Source organism: Poecile atricapillus, chromosome 4 (assembly GCF_030490865.1).
Source record: "Poecile atricapillus isolate bPoeAtr1 chromosome 4, bPoeAtr1.hap1, whole genome shotgun sequence".
NCBI classification, from domain to species: Eukaryota; Metazoa; Chordata; class Aves; order Passeriformes; family Paridae; genus Poecile; species Poecile atricapillus.
This window is the reverse complement of record NC_081252.1, coordinates 23,126,679-23,140,751: the sequence shown is the minus strand read 5'-3', so window position 1 is coordinate 23,140,751 and position 14,073 is coordinate 23,126,679. Positions and strand designations below refer to the sequence as shown.

General features: G+C 44.3%; 1 protein-coding gene across 2 annotated transcripts in view; it reads left to right on the top strand.

The window, feature by feature from the left end:
- Positions 1-1,180: 1,180 nt before the first annotated feature.
- GPRIN3 (GPRIN family member 3) overlaps positions 1,181-14,073 on the top strand; it is a 32,925-nt gene continuing 20,032 nt past the window's right edge. Inside the window, exon 1 of one of the 2 annotated variants that reach the window (XM_058838626.1) lies at positions 1,181-1,659. The gene's annotated coding sequence lies outside the window, so the exon portion shown is untranslated. Of the gene's footprint in view, positions 1,660-1,748; positions 2,144-14,073 lie in introns of those variants that run through there. The other variant, XM_058838625.1, reaches the window with a different exon arrangement.

Below are 14,073 nucleotides of genomic sequence, written 5' to 3'. Positions count from 1 at the left end.
CCTTGCAGCTGCAAGGTCTGTAAGTGCTGACAGCTATCTCTTCATAAAAGTGTAATTGCTGACAAAAGGAAATTGCATCATCCAGCCTTTTCCCCTCTTTATCAAAAAAGGGGAAGTTCCACTGTAGTAATGCTAATGGCAGGAGGATTAATTCTAGGAAGTTTGGCAATGTTTCTTTAAAAATAGGTCATTTAGCAGAATAATGAAGAGCAGTTGAACACTGACTCAGTTTGCCAAGCTGACTTTGTATTCCTGATTCAGATGCAGGCACAGGGGGGACCAGGCTTTGTTCAGCCCTCCAGAGCACCAAAAAAAGTAGCAAGGTTGTGAAGAGAGCGAAGTAAAGAAGAGCTACTGAGAAGCCTTGGATGTGCCAGTGCTGTAAATCTTTTCCTGATAAGGTCTGATGCTCTCTCCAATCACCTTTGAGTGATGGATGCTTGGGATGTTCAGGCTCTTAAGAATACTGTTGGTTTGGCTTTGGCATATGAGAAAAAGTGGTTATTGTATATGAACACTGAAAACATATCTTAAATTTTCCATGCTTAAGTAACTGTCAGAAAGCCACATTTAGGAATGGCTACTGCACAAATATGAGCTGATTTTAGTGGCTGCTGTTGGGGAAGAAATTACATTTGATATGGTAGGAAATGTAAGGTGTTTTTCATGATCACTTAGCTCCTGAGTAGAGGAGATCTAGGACCAATAACTGAGGCAGAGGGTGTTTAGTAAAGCAGTAAATAAAATATGGGTCCATTCATAAGGATCAAGGGAATATGATTCACTGATGCCTACAATGTTTAGGGATAAAAATTTATTTTTTTTTAGATACTCTAGCCACCTGTTCTTTTTTCCCCTCAATTTTTCCATATTGCAACAGAGTTCTCCTCACAGCTTGTCCTACAGTTGTTTTTTGTTTTTTTAAATCCTGCTCCTATTCATCCCTAAAGGATTGCAGAAGAGTTAAAAATCTTCCCAGTTGAAAACCTGTACTTGACTTGAGTCTCCGGGCACTGCAGAACCATTTCCTGTGATTGCAGCATAGAGACATAAAATTCCACTGTGGTGGGAATAAACCGAAATTAGATCAAAGATTTCCGGATAATTAAGAGTTCCAAACCAAAACTGCTTTTCGCTTGACTACTTTCTTTTTTCTTTCCCAAGCAAACAGGACTGTGCTTCACACAGGAAGCCAAATTTGCCTATCAAAAACAACAATCCAAATTGAAAGCGTGACAAGAGCTGAACCGCATTTGCATCCACTGCAATTCCCCGCGCAAACCGGTACCACCCCGCAAGCAGAGGGCTCAGGAGGTGCCTCGCTGGCTGAACCCTTCCTCCGCGGACGCATGCACGGCTAGCACAGGTGGATGGAACTGGCGGATTTGGGGTGTGAGGTTCTAGCTCTTCTGCCGTGAAGCAGCTCGGCGCCTAGTTTTGGTTGAGGAGCTGGAGAGAAGCCGGCTGGCAGAGGTGGCAATACAGAAGGAGCCCGGGGCTCTGGCACGGCTGCCGAGTTCTCCCGGGGGGCTGCCGAAGACAGCCCGCTCAGCCCCATGCGCCTGATGGAGGACAGGAGCCGCCAGCTCCCGCGCTATAAAAGCCAGGAGAGGCCCAGGGTGGGGCTGGCGTCAGCGGGAAATGTCTCCCTGGAAGCAGGTACGTGTCCGCGCCCTGCGCGTTTGGGAGGGCTCGGGGCGGGGTGCGGGGCCGAGCGCACCGGGGCTGCTGCGGTCCCTCCCCGCCGGCGGGGCCCGGGAGCTGCCCCGCTCTGCTGCGGCCGCGGGGGGAGCCCGGCCCCGGCCCGGCGCCGCAGCCCCGGCGCTCCCCGCCTCCCGAGCCGGCCGGGAGCCGCAGCTGGCAGCGGCCGGAGGGGCAGCTCCGCGGGCGGCGGCGGAGCCTGAGCGGGCTGCCCGCGCCTCCCGCCGCCGCCGCCTCGTCGGTGGTGGCACGGATCGCCTCCGTCCTGCCCCCGCGGCGGGAAGGGCCGCCCAAGCGGAGCCCTCCTCCCTCCCGCCCTCCTCCCGCCGCCGCACACCCCGAGGAACGGCTTGTTTTCCTGCCCGGATGATGGATTTCTCCGCAAGGTCATCCCTGCCCGCGGCGGCGGTGTGCCCGCGGCTCCCCAGGCACCGCCGCGGAGGTAAGGGGCGGAGGGAGCGGAGCGGGCACCTACACGGTGGGCACCTACACCACACACACACACACGGACACACACGTTCGGCGCCGGAGAGCAGCGGGGCAGGTGCCGGGGCGAGGCGGGCGTGCCTCGCCCTGCTGGCCGTGCCCGGCGCGGGGGTCGGAGCCGGGCGGACCGAGCCGCGCCCGGGGAGCGCACCCCGGGGAGCTGAGCCGTGCCCCGCTCCGCGGCGGGAGGGGCTGCGGCCGCCCCGCCGAGCGGGCACCAGCGGCTGGGAGCGGCCGGGCCGGCCCCGAGGGCGCCTCTCTCACCCTCTGCTCGTTTTTAACGGCGCTTGTAAAGCACTTCGGCTCACGCGTGGTCCGGGAGAGGGGAAAACTTAAGAAAAGAAATAAAAAAGGTGGAGGGAATAATGATGAGATGCCCCCCACCGCCGGGACGGGCCGGGAAGATGCGCGGCGCGGTCGCCACGGCAACGTGCCCGCGGCCGCGATGTCGCAGCGGGGAAGATGCCCCGGAGGCAGCCCCCGACGCGGGGGTGACCCCAGCCGCCGCCTTCGGCCGCCCGGAGTGGGGCTCGTGGCCAAGGAGCGTCCCCCGGGCCGAAGCCGGGCGGGCGCAGTGGGGAGGGTGAGCTGGGGTACCCCCGGGTGCTCCCCGGACCGTGGTGTGGAGGCTCTCGGCCGAGGGCGGGAGGATCCATGAGGGTTGCGAGCTGGGATGTCACGGTCAAGGAGCATCGCCCCGTGAGGGTCGGCCAGGTGATGTCCCTTGCCTGGCTCAGGGCGTTGGGGTTGGGCACGAATCCCTCACGGCCTTTTCTTTCTTTTGCTATAGTTGGTGACAAAACTACTGATGATGTCAGCTCCTGATCTGTGGCTTGTGTTGTCCATATTCATCTTGTGTTCTGTGCCCCATACAGGCCTTGGCTTCATTAATGCTTTATTCTTTCATCCTTTTTTTTGGCAAGGAAGATAACAATGCTAGTGGTGGAATTCTTAGTCATAAGATATTAGTATGATCCCATAGCCTAACCTCTTCCATAATATAAAGCAGAGACTATTCCCCAGTGATTCTAAGGTCTGGCCCAACAGGCTCTTCAAACAGTCTTGATTTAATGACTTCCAACGATGGGAATTGACTACATTCCTGGATAATTGGCTCCAATTTTTAATCGCTTTGTTAAACGTTTGCATCTCCTTTCCTCTTTGAACTTTTTTGACTTCATCTTCCAGCTACTGGATCTTGTAATGTTTTGCCTGTCAGATTAAATAGCTATGTAGTTTCAGATCATCTCTCTCTGCTCAAGTATTTAAGGGCAGTAATTAAATAGCCACTTAACGTTGTCTCTGATGAGATAAATAGACCTGACTCTCTTGGTCTCTCTCTGGAATGCAGATGCTCCCCAAGAGAAATGTCTGGGCTGCTCTTCTCTGAGCCTCCACCACCGTCCTTGTTTTCCCCCGGTGCTGCACAGTGAATTCCAGGAAGGCCCTTGTTAATGTCACGTGTGGAGATAATAACCTTGTGCTCAATATTCCCCTGTCTATTCACCCAATGGTACAAACTTTTCTTTCCCACGACTACATGGTGGGAACTTCTGTTCCATTAGTTACAGGCAGTGATCCCTGCACTTCGTGCAAGCCAAGGTTTTCTCAGAAGCTGTCCCGTAAGGAGCATTTGAATTAAATATTTCTACATTTATACCTTTGGATCTGCCTGTGGTAGAGAGCTCAGATCACCTCACTTCCGTGGGAGTCTGCAGCTCAGGAATCACACTAGACCTCTGGTGTCCTCTAGAAGTCACAAGGGTTTCTTTTTCCGGGACCTCCCCCCTAAAGGTCTGTCTTCTCCCCCAGCCAACTTCCAATAAGTTTAAGGTCACCTGGAGTAAATGGTACCAAGAAGTTGTGCTGAGTAATATGCAAACTGCAAACTGAAAGTGCCTATTACAGTGAATTGCTTTTGTAACTGGTTTTGTTCAGTTATGCCTCCAAGTATTGGTGAGAGAAAAAGAGAATTGCTTTTCTGTCTTGAAGAGCTGTAAATCCCGCGGCTGGCTGTGATGTCTAGGCTGACATATAACATGTCATTATTTTGCGAGTCTTTAACTTGAACGTTGTGAGTTGCTCTGAAGTGTGGTTAAGTCTGGACTTAAGCTCTTCAGACAGCACAATACCTAAGAGTATGGGCCAGAGGTAGGTGGCTTTGACAGAATATTGACAATTTTTCCAGCAGCATGTAGCATCTTGAATCTCAACAAAATGATGAGATTGAGTAGTCTAAAGACACCTTGTGAAGGAGATGGTACAAAACAAAGTTCTTTGAAATTAGCTTTTTGGGGTTTTTTTGTTTGGGGGCTGTGTGTTTGTAACCACCTTGACTTGCCCTGTCTATGAGCTTAATGCGCAGTGAGGGGGAGTGATGTAAGAAGTGTGGAATCCAATCGAGTAAGTGATATGATGATGTCTGTGAGTAAGGTTTGTTTGCACAAATAATGATAGCAGATTTCAGCCTTTGGAATGACCTGGTTGTCTTCAAAGTGTTAAAATTAAGCAAAGTACATTCTGATTGTATAACAACTTAAATGTCACAACAAAGAGTATTCTTGAAATTTCATGAAGTTTTTTTTATTACAAGTCCCAGAAAATGTCTTTTCATAAGATTTCATGAAGTATAGACAGTGATGCACTAAATATAAACAGTGATGGGCCCTTAAACGGTCTGAAAAGTCATCACAGAGCTCAGAAACCATGTCTGGTTGAATAGAGCTCTAGAATTCTGCTGAATTTTCTACAGGCTGGTGTCAGCATCTTAGGAATTGTTTCTCAATTGTTTGTCCAATTGTATGTCTCCCCGATAAGAAATTCTGAGGTGTTACTACCTGAGAGGTATCTTTCCCTCACCCATTCAAACTCGGCTTCTGTCCCCCAGATTGGGCTAATATCTCTGAGTTTTTTCAACATATGCCTTCCCTTCTCATGGTTGCACCTTTTCTTCAACTCCTTTTGCAATCAGAAGGATACGTGTGTGTTTCCTTAGGGTGGCTGGTCCCAAAATTTACACATTTCTGAATTATGAAGCCCATCCAGAGTCAGCCCAGCATTAAGAATAGTTGTTGGTAATTAATTCTACAGGGCCAGAACAGAGAGAAGATAGTATTTTTGAGTCTCAGACTTGCTGAAGACTGTCCAGTGAGTTCTAGGTTAAACAGATTTCACTAGCAAAATACTATGTCAGTGGTAAAATTTGTCAGATTTGGGTCCCAAAACTGTTACTGATACCACTATTTTTAAGAACATAAACTCCCTCTGTCAGACTCAGCCAAAGCTGCCTCCAGTTTGTGAAATCCTCACTGCTGTGGGAGTACAGCCAATCTGCTCATAGTCTCACAGCTACAGACAGAACCCAATTTCATAACTGAGAATTATGCTCCTAGCAGCACATCACTCCTTCATTTATAAGTCACACACTAAAAACAGTTAGGATGTAGGCTGAATCTGCTGCCTTTGTGGATTTAGGAGCAATCCTGGATTAAGACCTGATGTTACCTGATTTAGGTTAACATCACCTTCTTGAACGAAAAAAAGATGGATAATTTTACTAGAGGAAAACAAGTTCTGGACATGTTCTGAATGCAATTAAGTTACTGTTCAATAGAAAAAGGTTTTGAAAGTGTATCTAAACACAGTTTACTTTTACAAATAGTAAAAATAGAAAAAGTCTATATGTATCTGTTTTATTATATATATGGACTTTGAACTTGGTAACAGTTCTATAGAAACAAAGACTGGTACTGATGAAAAATTTAATCACACATGATCAGTTACTTATTAACATCGAGTTATTTGTCTCTTGGGAGTCTGTGGCTAGGAGCTCACATTTGTAAATTGGCAGCAGATCCTAGAGGGTTGAGGTGTCAGCATGATGCTGAGTAAATAAGGAAGAAAAAGCAGTGCCAACACCTGCAACTCCATGCAAGCTGTGGGGGAGAAAGGCAAATGAAAAGGTGGGCACCTACATAGCAATGACTGGGGACCACCGTAATACCACTGGGAACCTATTTGTCAGCAGTGGACACATACACTTGATGAGAATAATTAAGTGGAGGGAAGAGTGCCAACAATGACATATTACCATGCACTGTGGTAGAGTTCTACAGTGTATTAATAGAGGAGAGATTCAGTTATTTCCCCTCATCTCCCCCATGCCTCTAAATCCATGATCCTGTGTAACAAAGCTTGGTGGCAGGTATGGAAGCTATTATCACAGCCACTATCAGCCAGAGATCCAGGAAGATAGAGTATCTATTAAATTATCCAGGGAAAAGTGTCTGTATCTATTATATCTCTGAGAGTAATTGTTAGCAACACATTACTTCTACTGATTGTTTTACTGTACTTATTATACATTAGTAAAACATGGTGGTAACAGCTGAGTTTGTTAGTTTCCTCCCTCTCCTTCTTTTAGAAGAACAAGGAGTTAATCAAGGGGGATGCAGACATCCCAGTGCTGTGTTAAGCTGTTAGTATCTGTGCTATCAGCATCACTACATGCTGCTGGTGTCCGTGTCTGACATAGTGGAGACCGTCTCTGAGCTGATGCTGAAAGCTTGTATCACTTGGCAAGTGGTAGCAATTAATTTTCCAGTCTAGGTTATATCACTGTTGTCTAGCTTTAGAGAAGAAATATTATGCTGAGGGAGTGGAGGAAAAGTTTTTTAGAAGAAGATCACAAGAAGTATGTGTTCTGAGATATTTATCATCTCCCTCTCAGGCAACCCTCACAGTTAAACTCAACTATGATAAAACAGATATGAAGAGCTTTGCTAGACAGGAATCTTCACTGTGGTGTGGTGACCTCTTGATCCAGGAAGCAGCAGCATTGCTAAGTTTAAAATCATTCATATTGTCTGTGGATTGAACACGGTTACATAGTAATAACACCTCCCCTCGCATTTGTGTGCCTGTGCATTCATGCACACACACAAGTTGGGGGAAGAGCAGCATTCCCTGAAGCATTGGTAGCCTGGATGATTCTGGCAAGAGCTAACGAAGTTATTTTAGTGCTTCACTTACCTACAACTGTGAACTACAGCATAGGTCAGGACTGAAGTAACTTCTGTAGGACAGGTTGCCTGGAGAGCCTGGAACCAAGAGTATTCCTGTTTTCTGAAGAAAACCTGTACCAAACGTAACCAGAACATAGTGACCAAACATTCAGCTTTGGAAAGACAGATCTAACTTATCTTCCCTATGTTGGTGGTTTGTTGGTGGTTTTTTGGTGTTTTGTTTTTTTGGGGTTTTTTTTTTGGCTGGGGGAGGTTCTGCTAAATGGACAAGATGTTTCTAAAATATTGAGAAGTAACCAATGTTTGCTTGAATTCTCACAGTGACACCTCTATCCTGAGATTCTCCTGTAGCTCAGTGATGGTAATTGTCAGCTCTTCAAAATCATCATGCAATTATCACCAGTTGGCATTTTTATCTGGATGAACAGGATGGCTTTCTATATGCACATGTGCCTTCCTACTTCTTTTGGAGAACATTGAACAAATATTGGCTACTGCAGTTGGAATCCAAGACTGCATTCTAATGGTGAAAATCTTTTTCCCAGTGATGCTAATGTGCAAACAAACAAAGTTCAGTTTTTAAAACAGAAGTCAAATGAGAAAAAAGGCAAAATGAAACAAGATGTGCAATTATTTTTAATATTCTTTATGCAAAAACCCAACAGATTCAAACAGAAGGCATGAATACTATGCTACATTATGACTAATCCTAAAAGGATACTATAAAAAGCAATGGCTTATCTCAAATGATGACAGTGAAGTCAGTGAAGAATTAATTCAGGAATTTTCTGGTGACTCCAGGACCCCTCTTTACACACATGAAATAATCACTAGAAAGCTGAGAAAATCATTCAAGATGTTATCATGGAAACAGTGTGAATTTCCAGCACAGGATAACAAAGTATCTGATGTTTATCTTAAATTTGCATGAACAGGAGTCAATTCACTAACATTTATGTGAAAAAATAAATAAATAAATTATGCAGTTAGGCATAATTTTCAGATGAATGTATTTTTCCTTTCCAGGGTGAAACAGAGAAGGAAAAGAACAGTAGACTGGTTACTAATCTGATTTTACATGGTTTTGGGAAAAGATGAGTGTTCCTCTTGGTAGCAAGTAGAGCTGGCACGTGGTTTCTCTGGCCAGGGAAATGTGAGCTTTGGGGTGAGCAGAGTCCCTTAACCTGAAGCCAGCCTGACTGAAAGTTATTTTCGACATGTGGGCAGTCATTTTGTCTTAGTAAAGAAATTGTGAAATATTTTGAAGTCCAAGGACTAGTGCTTTACTTTTGGTGTATTGCCAGTGAGATCTTAATCCAGAAAGTAGTGTGTCTGCTGAGTGCTCAGAGAACAGTCCCTGCCCTTCCATAGGGCCCCAGGACTCTGTGGAGATTTGCCAAAACCAGGGTCAAATAACAGATTACGTCTGTAAAGTTGGTATAACAGAGCAGGTGAGAAGTTTTCCAGCAAAGAAGGGGATGTGGACTGGGCACTGTTGTATTTTAGCAAGTCCTTGTTTTCTTAGACTACTGGACCTACAATGCAGAGCAGCTTCTAAGGTGGCCTTTGGGCACTGAGGAATGAGTTAGGTATCACCGGGTCCCAACTTCAGGAAGTGGGGAGGTGTAGAAACCATCTAAATCTTCCCAGCTCAGCTCTCCTAGAAGCAGTCTGGCTGTTGAGGACTTAGCCTGCCCTTTTGCTAGAAAATGCTGAAGAATTATCGCACTCTAGTGTTTAACAAACTAAAGGGTCACTTTCATTACAGTCACTCTCCTTCCTCTGAAGTATCAGTTTCATGAAAAACTTCACACAATTGAAAGATTAAGGTTGAGATGACTCATTAAGAAAATTATGGAATATAATAAGCACACTGGGGAGTGTAGTAAGGGGTAGAAATAATAGTGATAAAATACTTGTCAGAAAGATGATAGTCTTGAGAAGAGCTGTATGGAAACAAGATGACAGAATTATTCCACTCTGAAAGGCTGGCATTTCAGAACTCTTTATAATACTGCTGCACACCACAGCCTCTCCATGTTAATTAAAACAAAAATGTTAATCTTGCCCTTGAGGTTAATAGTTAGGAAATATCTGTTGAAAAGGCTGTGAAGATTTGCATGAGTTTGAGGACCCAGATTTCTGCTCAAGCTAAGCAGTAGCCTTACAGGATCTGCTGTTTCAGAACTCCATAAAATAGCATCAGTTTCCCTCTGTCCATAGGGGTAGGTATCCCATCTACAAAGTCAGTGGTAACATTTGACAATTCTTAGTTGCAGCACCAAAGGCATTTTCACAGAAAGGGTAAGAGGTGTTTGAAAGGGTCACTTCAAGCGCATGGTATGGCAGAATAAAGTGACCAGGCTTTCAGGTACCTGTCTGCTGCCCCATTATTCAAATAAAATCATTCATGCATAAGTGATAGCATTAGTATCTACAAATGTGCTTTCACCTACCTCAGCCAAGAGCTGCTTACACTTGGAAGACCATACCTGTGTGTGATGACTTCAGGTCAGGACTGTGTAGAATCTGTGCTGTTATCTCATGCCTGACAGCATGGGGTTCATCAGCTGAATTCAGCCTGTAGTTTTGGCCATGTGCTAGTGGTACTAAAAATGCACGCGGATGCACTGCAAAATTTGACTGAGGAATAAAAGTGGTTCATTCATTTCCTGAGAATTCAAGCAAGCTGCATCAGGAGCTGCAGAGAAGTTTTAACAAATGGGTATTACAAAAGGATTAGCTTCATTAATTTAGCTGCTTGTGCTTTTGGCACTCAGGATTTAATCCAGCCTTTATTGATTGTTTTGAGTCTCAATTAGCTTGATGCCTAGGAAGGGGAAGGGACAAGCACTTTCCTCCTGCATATAGCAGGCATGGAAACTCAGAGATGGTCTTTTCTTTGGTGATAAAAGAGGTTTTTACTTCCTCTCTGGGTTCAGGGTACACATCAACTTAAAAGGAACAATCCAAACCTCAACTCGTGGGGCCACAGTGCAATAAAAGCAGATAATATCCTATCATAAAGCCTGGGAGCTTTCCCTCAAAAATACTCTTCTATTAAATGGTCTATTTGAGAATTGCTTCCAGCTGGACCATGCTTGGCCATTATCACATAAACATGTGAGTTGATATTGGGAAATAGAAGAACAGTATTTATCCAGTTCAAAAGATGCTCTTAATATGAAGGGCCTCAAGGGAATACTGCTTGGAAAACAAATTTTCATAATAAAATGACCTATTTTAGAATTACAGTTTTCCATGCTGTAGGGACAGGAAGGTAGCAGGATGCTTGCCAAAGAGGTGGACAGTAAGCACACTCACACTTGCTCTCTAATGAGAAGATGAGTGGATTGAATGTGTTCATGAGATAGTACCCTTGGGTTTTGGGGTGGTTTTTTGTTGTTTGTTTGGGGTTGGGTTTTGGTTTGGTTTTTTCTTATTTTTTTTACTTGATTTCTGAATGCAGACTATTTGTATTTGTTTGCTGTATCCAGATTGGCATGCCTGCGGGAATATGAGCAGACCTTCCTACCAGCAGCCAGCTCAAACATGTAGTTGACAGGGAGAAAACCCACACAATGTCTGAGCCATTCCTTAAAAAGCCTTAGGAGAATAAAATTAAGTAAAAGGACAGCAAAGCTAATAATAGTTTCGTTAAGTATGTACCAGGAAAGCAAGCTTCAATTACATTATGCCTCTAATATTATGATCCCAAGAAGGGAGCTCTGTAAGAGGTGTTATTTGCTGTTACTCATCAATTCCGTCTGTGTGGATGCTCCAGGACAATTCATGTGGTGGTGTTCCTCCAGGAGCAGAGCCTGCCTTCTAGTGACTAATGAATGCCACCTACTCAGCCTCACTTTGTCTCATATTTGTCTCTTAAAACCCTTCTTCTTTTTCAATGTGATCTATAATCTCGACTTCAATCAAAATTAGTCTTTAATGACCACATGAGTTCAACTAGTTGGCAATCAGAGCCACACCTGTTATTGTAAAAGTCATATCAGAGTCAGTAGCTAACATGCTGCTCAGAGAAGGAAACTTAATTAGATGGGAGAAATTTGACCTTGCAGTTAAAGGCTGTAATTCCTTTGTCGTTTACAGGAGGTATAAATCTGGCCTTTTACCAAAGGTATCTAACCAGAGATATTAAATGGATATGAAATTGTTCCAAATACCATAGTTGCTATTCTGACAGGATGCCAAACCACATCATCCTTTCAGTCATCCTGTCTTAGATGGCTGATTCATAATGAATATAGGGCAGATGAGGTAGAGATGAATGAGAAGTGTCTGTTTTCTAGTAGACCATATGATGACTCTTTTGTACTGTGGAGTTAGAGACACAGTTAAATCTGTTTTGGGGTAAATCTGTTGGCTTACATTTGGAGAGCATTTTTAAGGAGAAATGCATGTGATTATACATCAATATGCATCACCCATTGAACTAAACCAATATACAAACTATATACATTGCCCTTTGAATTAATGTAGGATTGACCTTTGTGTATTGCGTGGGGAATTTCATTCATGGGCTTCTGAGCTCCAGGACCAGAATTTAGGTGGGATAAATATCTTGAGGTCACCTAGCACTGTTGACACTTGTGTCAATTGGTTATATACACTTCATGACTGATTCTGTTTTGAGAGACCTCTGTTTTTCTGTTTGTGACTGAAAAGAGGCAGTCTTTGGGAAAATGGACATTTCCTTTTTCCCCTTATGCATATACACATTTTTTTTAGCCAAGTCTGTTTGGGTTTTTTTGTTTGTCTGAAGATTTCTGGTGCGGATTTTTTTTTTCTTTTTATATCCCTATACTCAGAAAAATACTTTCGGTATGATCAGAGAGTAGCTGTTTGAATTGTGTTTGATATTGGTCATCCATTAAAGGAGAGAGACATAATACTTTATCAAGAAAACCCCAGGAAATGGGAAACAGTGCTCATCAGAGGCTTAGAAAGACAAAGCAATGTTTACACCATTCAACTTGAACATTAAACATGAGGCAGCAAGAGATAGGAACATGGTCGACAGCACAAATACTTTAAACTGTCTTTCAAAAATCATGCTATACCATGGTGCAAAAGACAATTTTAAATTAAAAATAAAACCATTATTAAAAATAACCATTTATAAACCGTTTCCTGGCCTTGAGCGATATGAAGCTGTAAAATGGTCTGGCAAGGAGTACACAGTAAGAGACAGATGGGGAATCGGTGCTGGAAGAGCATTCAAGCCTAGGTCCAGGAGGCAGAGGGCCAAGACATTTCTGTTATCACAGGGACCAACCAGCTTACTTTCCTCTGCACATCCTCTTTTATTTTTTTCTGAAAGAGCAGGTCTCCCCTTCACCCCTTATCTCCTCCTGCCTTCTTTCCCAAAGAGACTTCATTCAGCAGTCGTAGAGGTATGTCATCCTTAAAAATGGAATGAAGTCACTGATTTTGTATGGGAGAAGGCTGGTCTTCCCAAGGTCAGCATTAACACTAGTTTGGTGGGAGAAAATTAGGACTGAGGCAAGCTAACCTTGAAATTCAACAGCTGAGCCATTTCATCTAGCTGCTGCCTAGAGAGGTCAGGGGCCTAATTAATTCTAGGTGTTGCAGTTTCTCCCTTAAAATAAAGGCAAAGTTCCCACACATGAGGGGAAAAGAACACATTTTCTGTCCTCGTGGAAAAGGGTGAGAGTTTTGAAGTGGCGATGGGGGATTTTTCAGCCCATCTGCAGCACTAATCAGACATCTGTCTCTCAAACCACCTCACATGGCAGTCTGCATTTGCAAAAATATTTTCCTCCTCTTGACTTGGAGTAGAACAAACCTAACAGTTTTCCTGTGGCTGCCCACACCTGTGACTCAGGATTGTTAATAAATAGATGAGGGACCAGAGTGAAGAGAGCTGAGATAATGAAAATGAAGCGACAGTAATTACCTGGACTGTGCTGACCAGCAGCTGATCAGGGATGGAGGACAAGGCTTCCCACCTTACTGACAGCCAAGTTTCTTGGAGTGTGGCCTGGGTGTTTGGTAATATGGTTATACAATGAACACCTGATAAATTGCTCTTAGTTTCCCAGCTCTGTTGCCTGGCATTACTTGATCCTCTGACACAATCTGCCACTGTCCACTTGTTACTCCCATTTGTTCTTGGTCTGCTCTGAGTTCACTTGCTCTGGCACACAGGCTACAGGTTTATAGGAGAGGTGTTTCAGAACAAATTGCCAGCCTTGCTTTCTGCAAGAGAAGCAGCTCATCTGTAAGAAGATGAAAAGATAATTGAGTTGCTGGCTCAGTATCTCATTGACTGCTTCCCTGTTTACACTGGATGTCCTGTTCTCTCTTGTCATATGTTCATACCCCATCTGATCCCATGCCCTGCCTGAGCTTTCTGAAAAGCAAGAGCAATAACAGAGCCCTTTCCAAAAGTGCTTACCTCCTTGTATGAGCACTTATGAATCTGCAGTGGTTGCAAGTACTTTTCTTGAGTGGAGTATGTGCAAGTACTTTTCCTGGGTCTGTAACATCCTTTGCTTATTCAGCTTTAAGGTGGTGGTTTTCCGGGGTTTGGGTTTTTTCTTTGTAAATGCTAGCAGCAGCATATTCTGTATGCTTCTTTTGTTTTCTGCCTTTCATTTAGCAGAGGTCTCTTTCCCTCTTTGTAGATTCAGGACTCGAATCTAGAAAGGGAAGGAACTAATTTGTATATCTTTTTCAGTAATGTTGCAGAGGTGGATCATTAAAGCCAGAATTGCTGGGCTTGTGATGGCGCAGCTTTTAGCAGTAGATTATGAGATGTAGAAGAAAGGTGTTCTGTAGTTAAATCCAGTGATTAGACGTTAGACACTGGCTGTTGCATAGC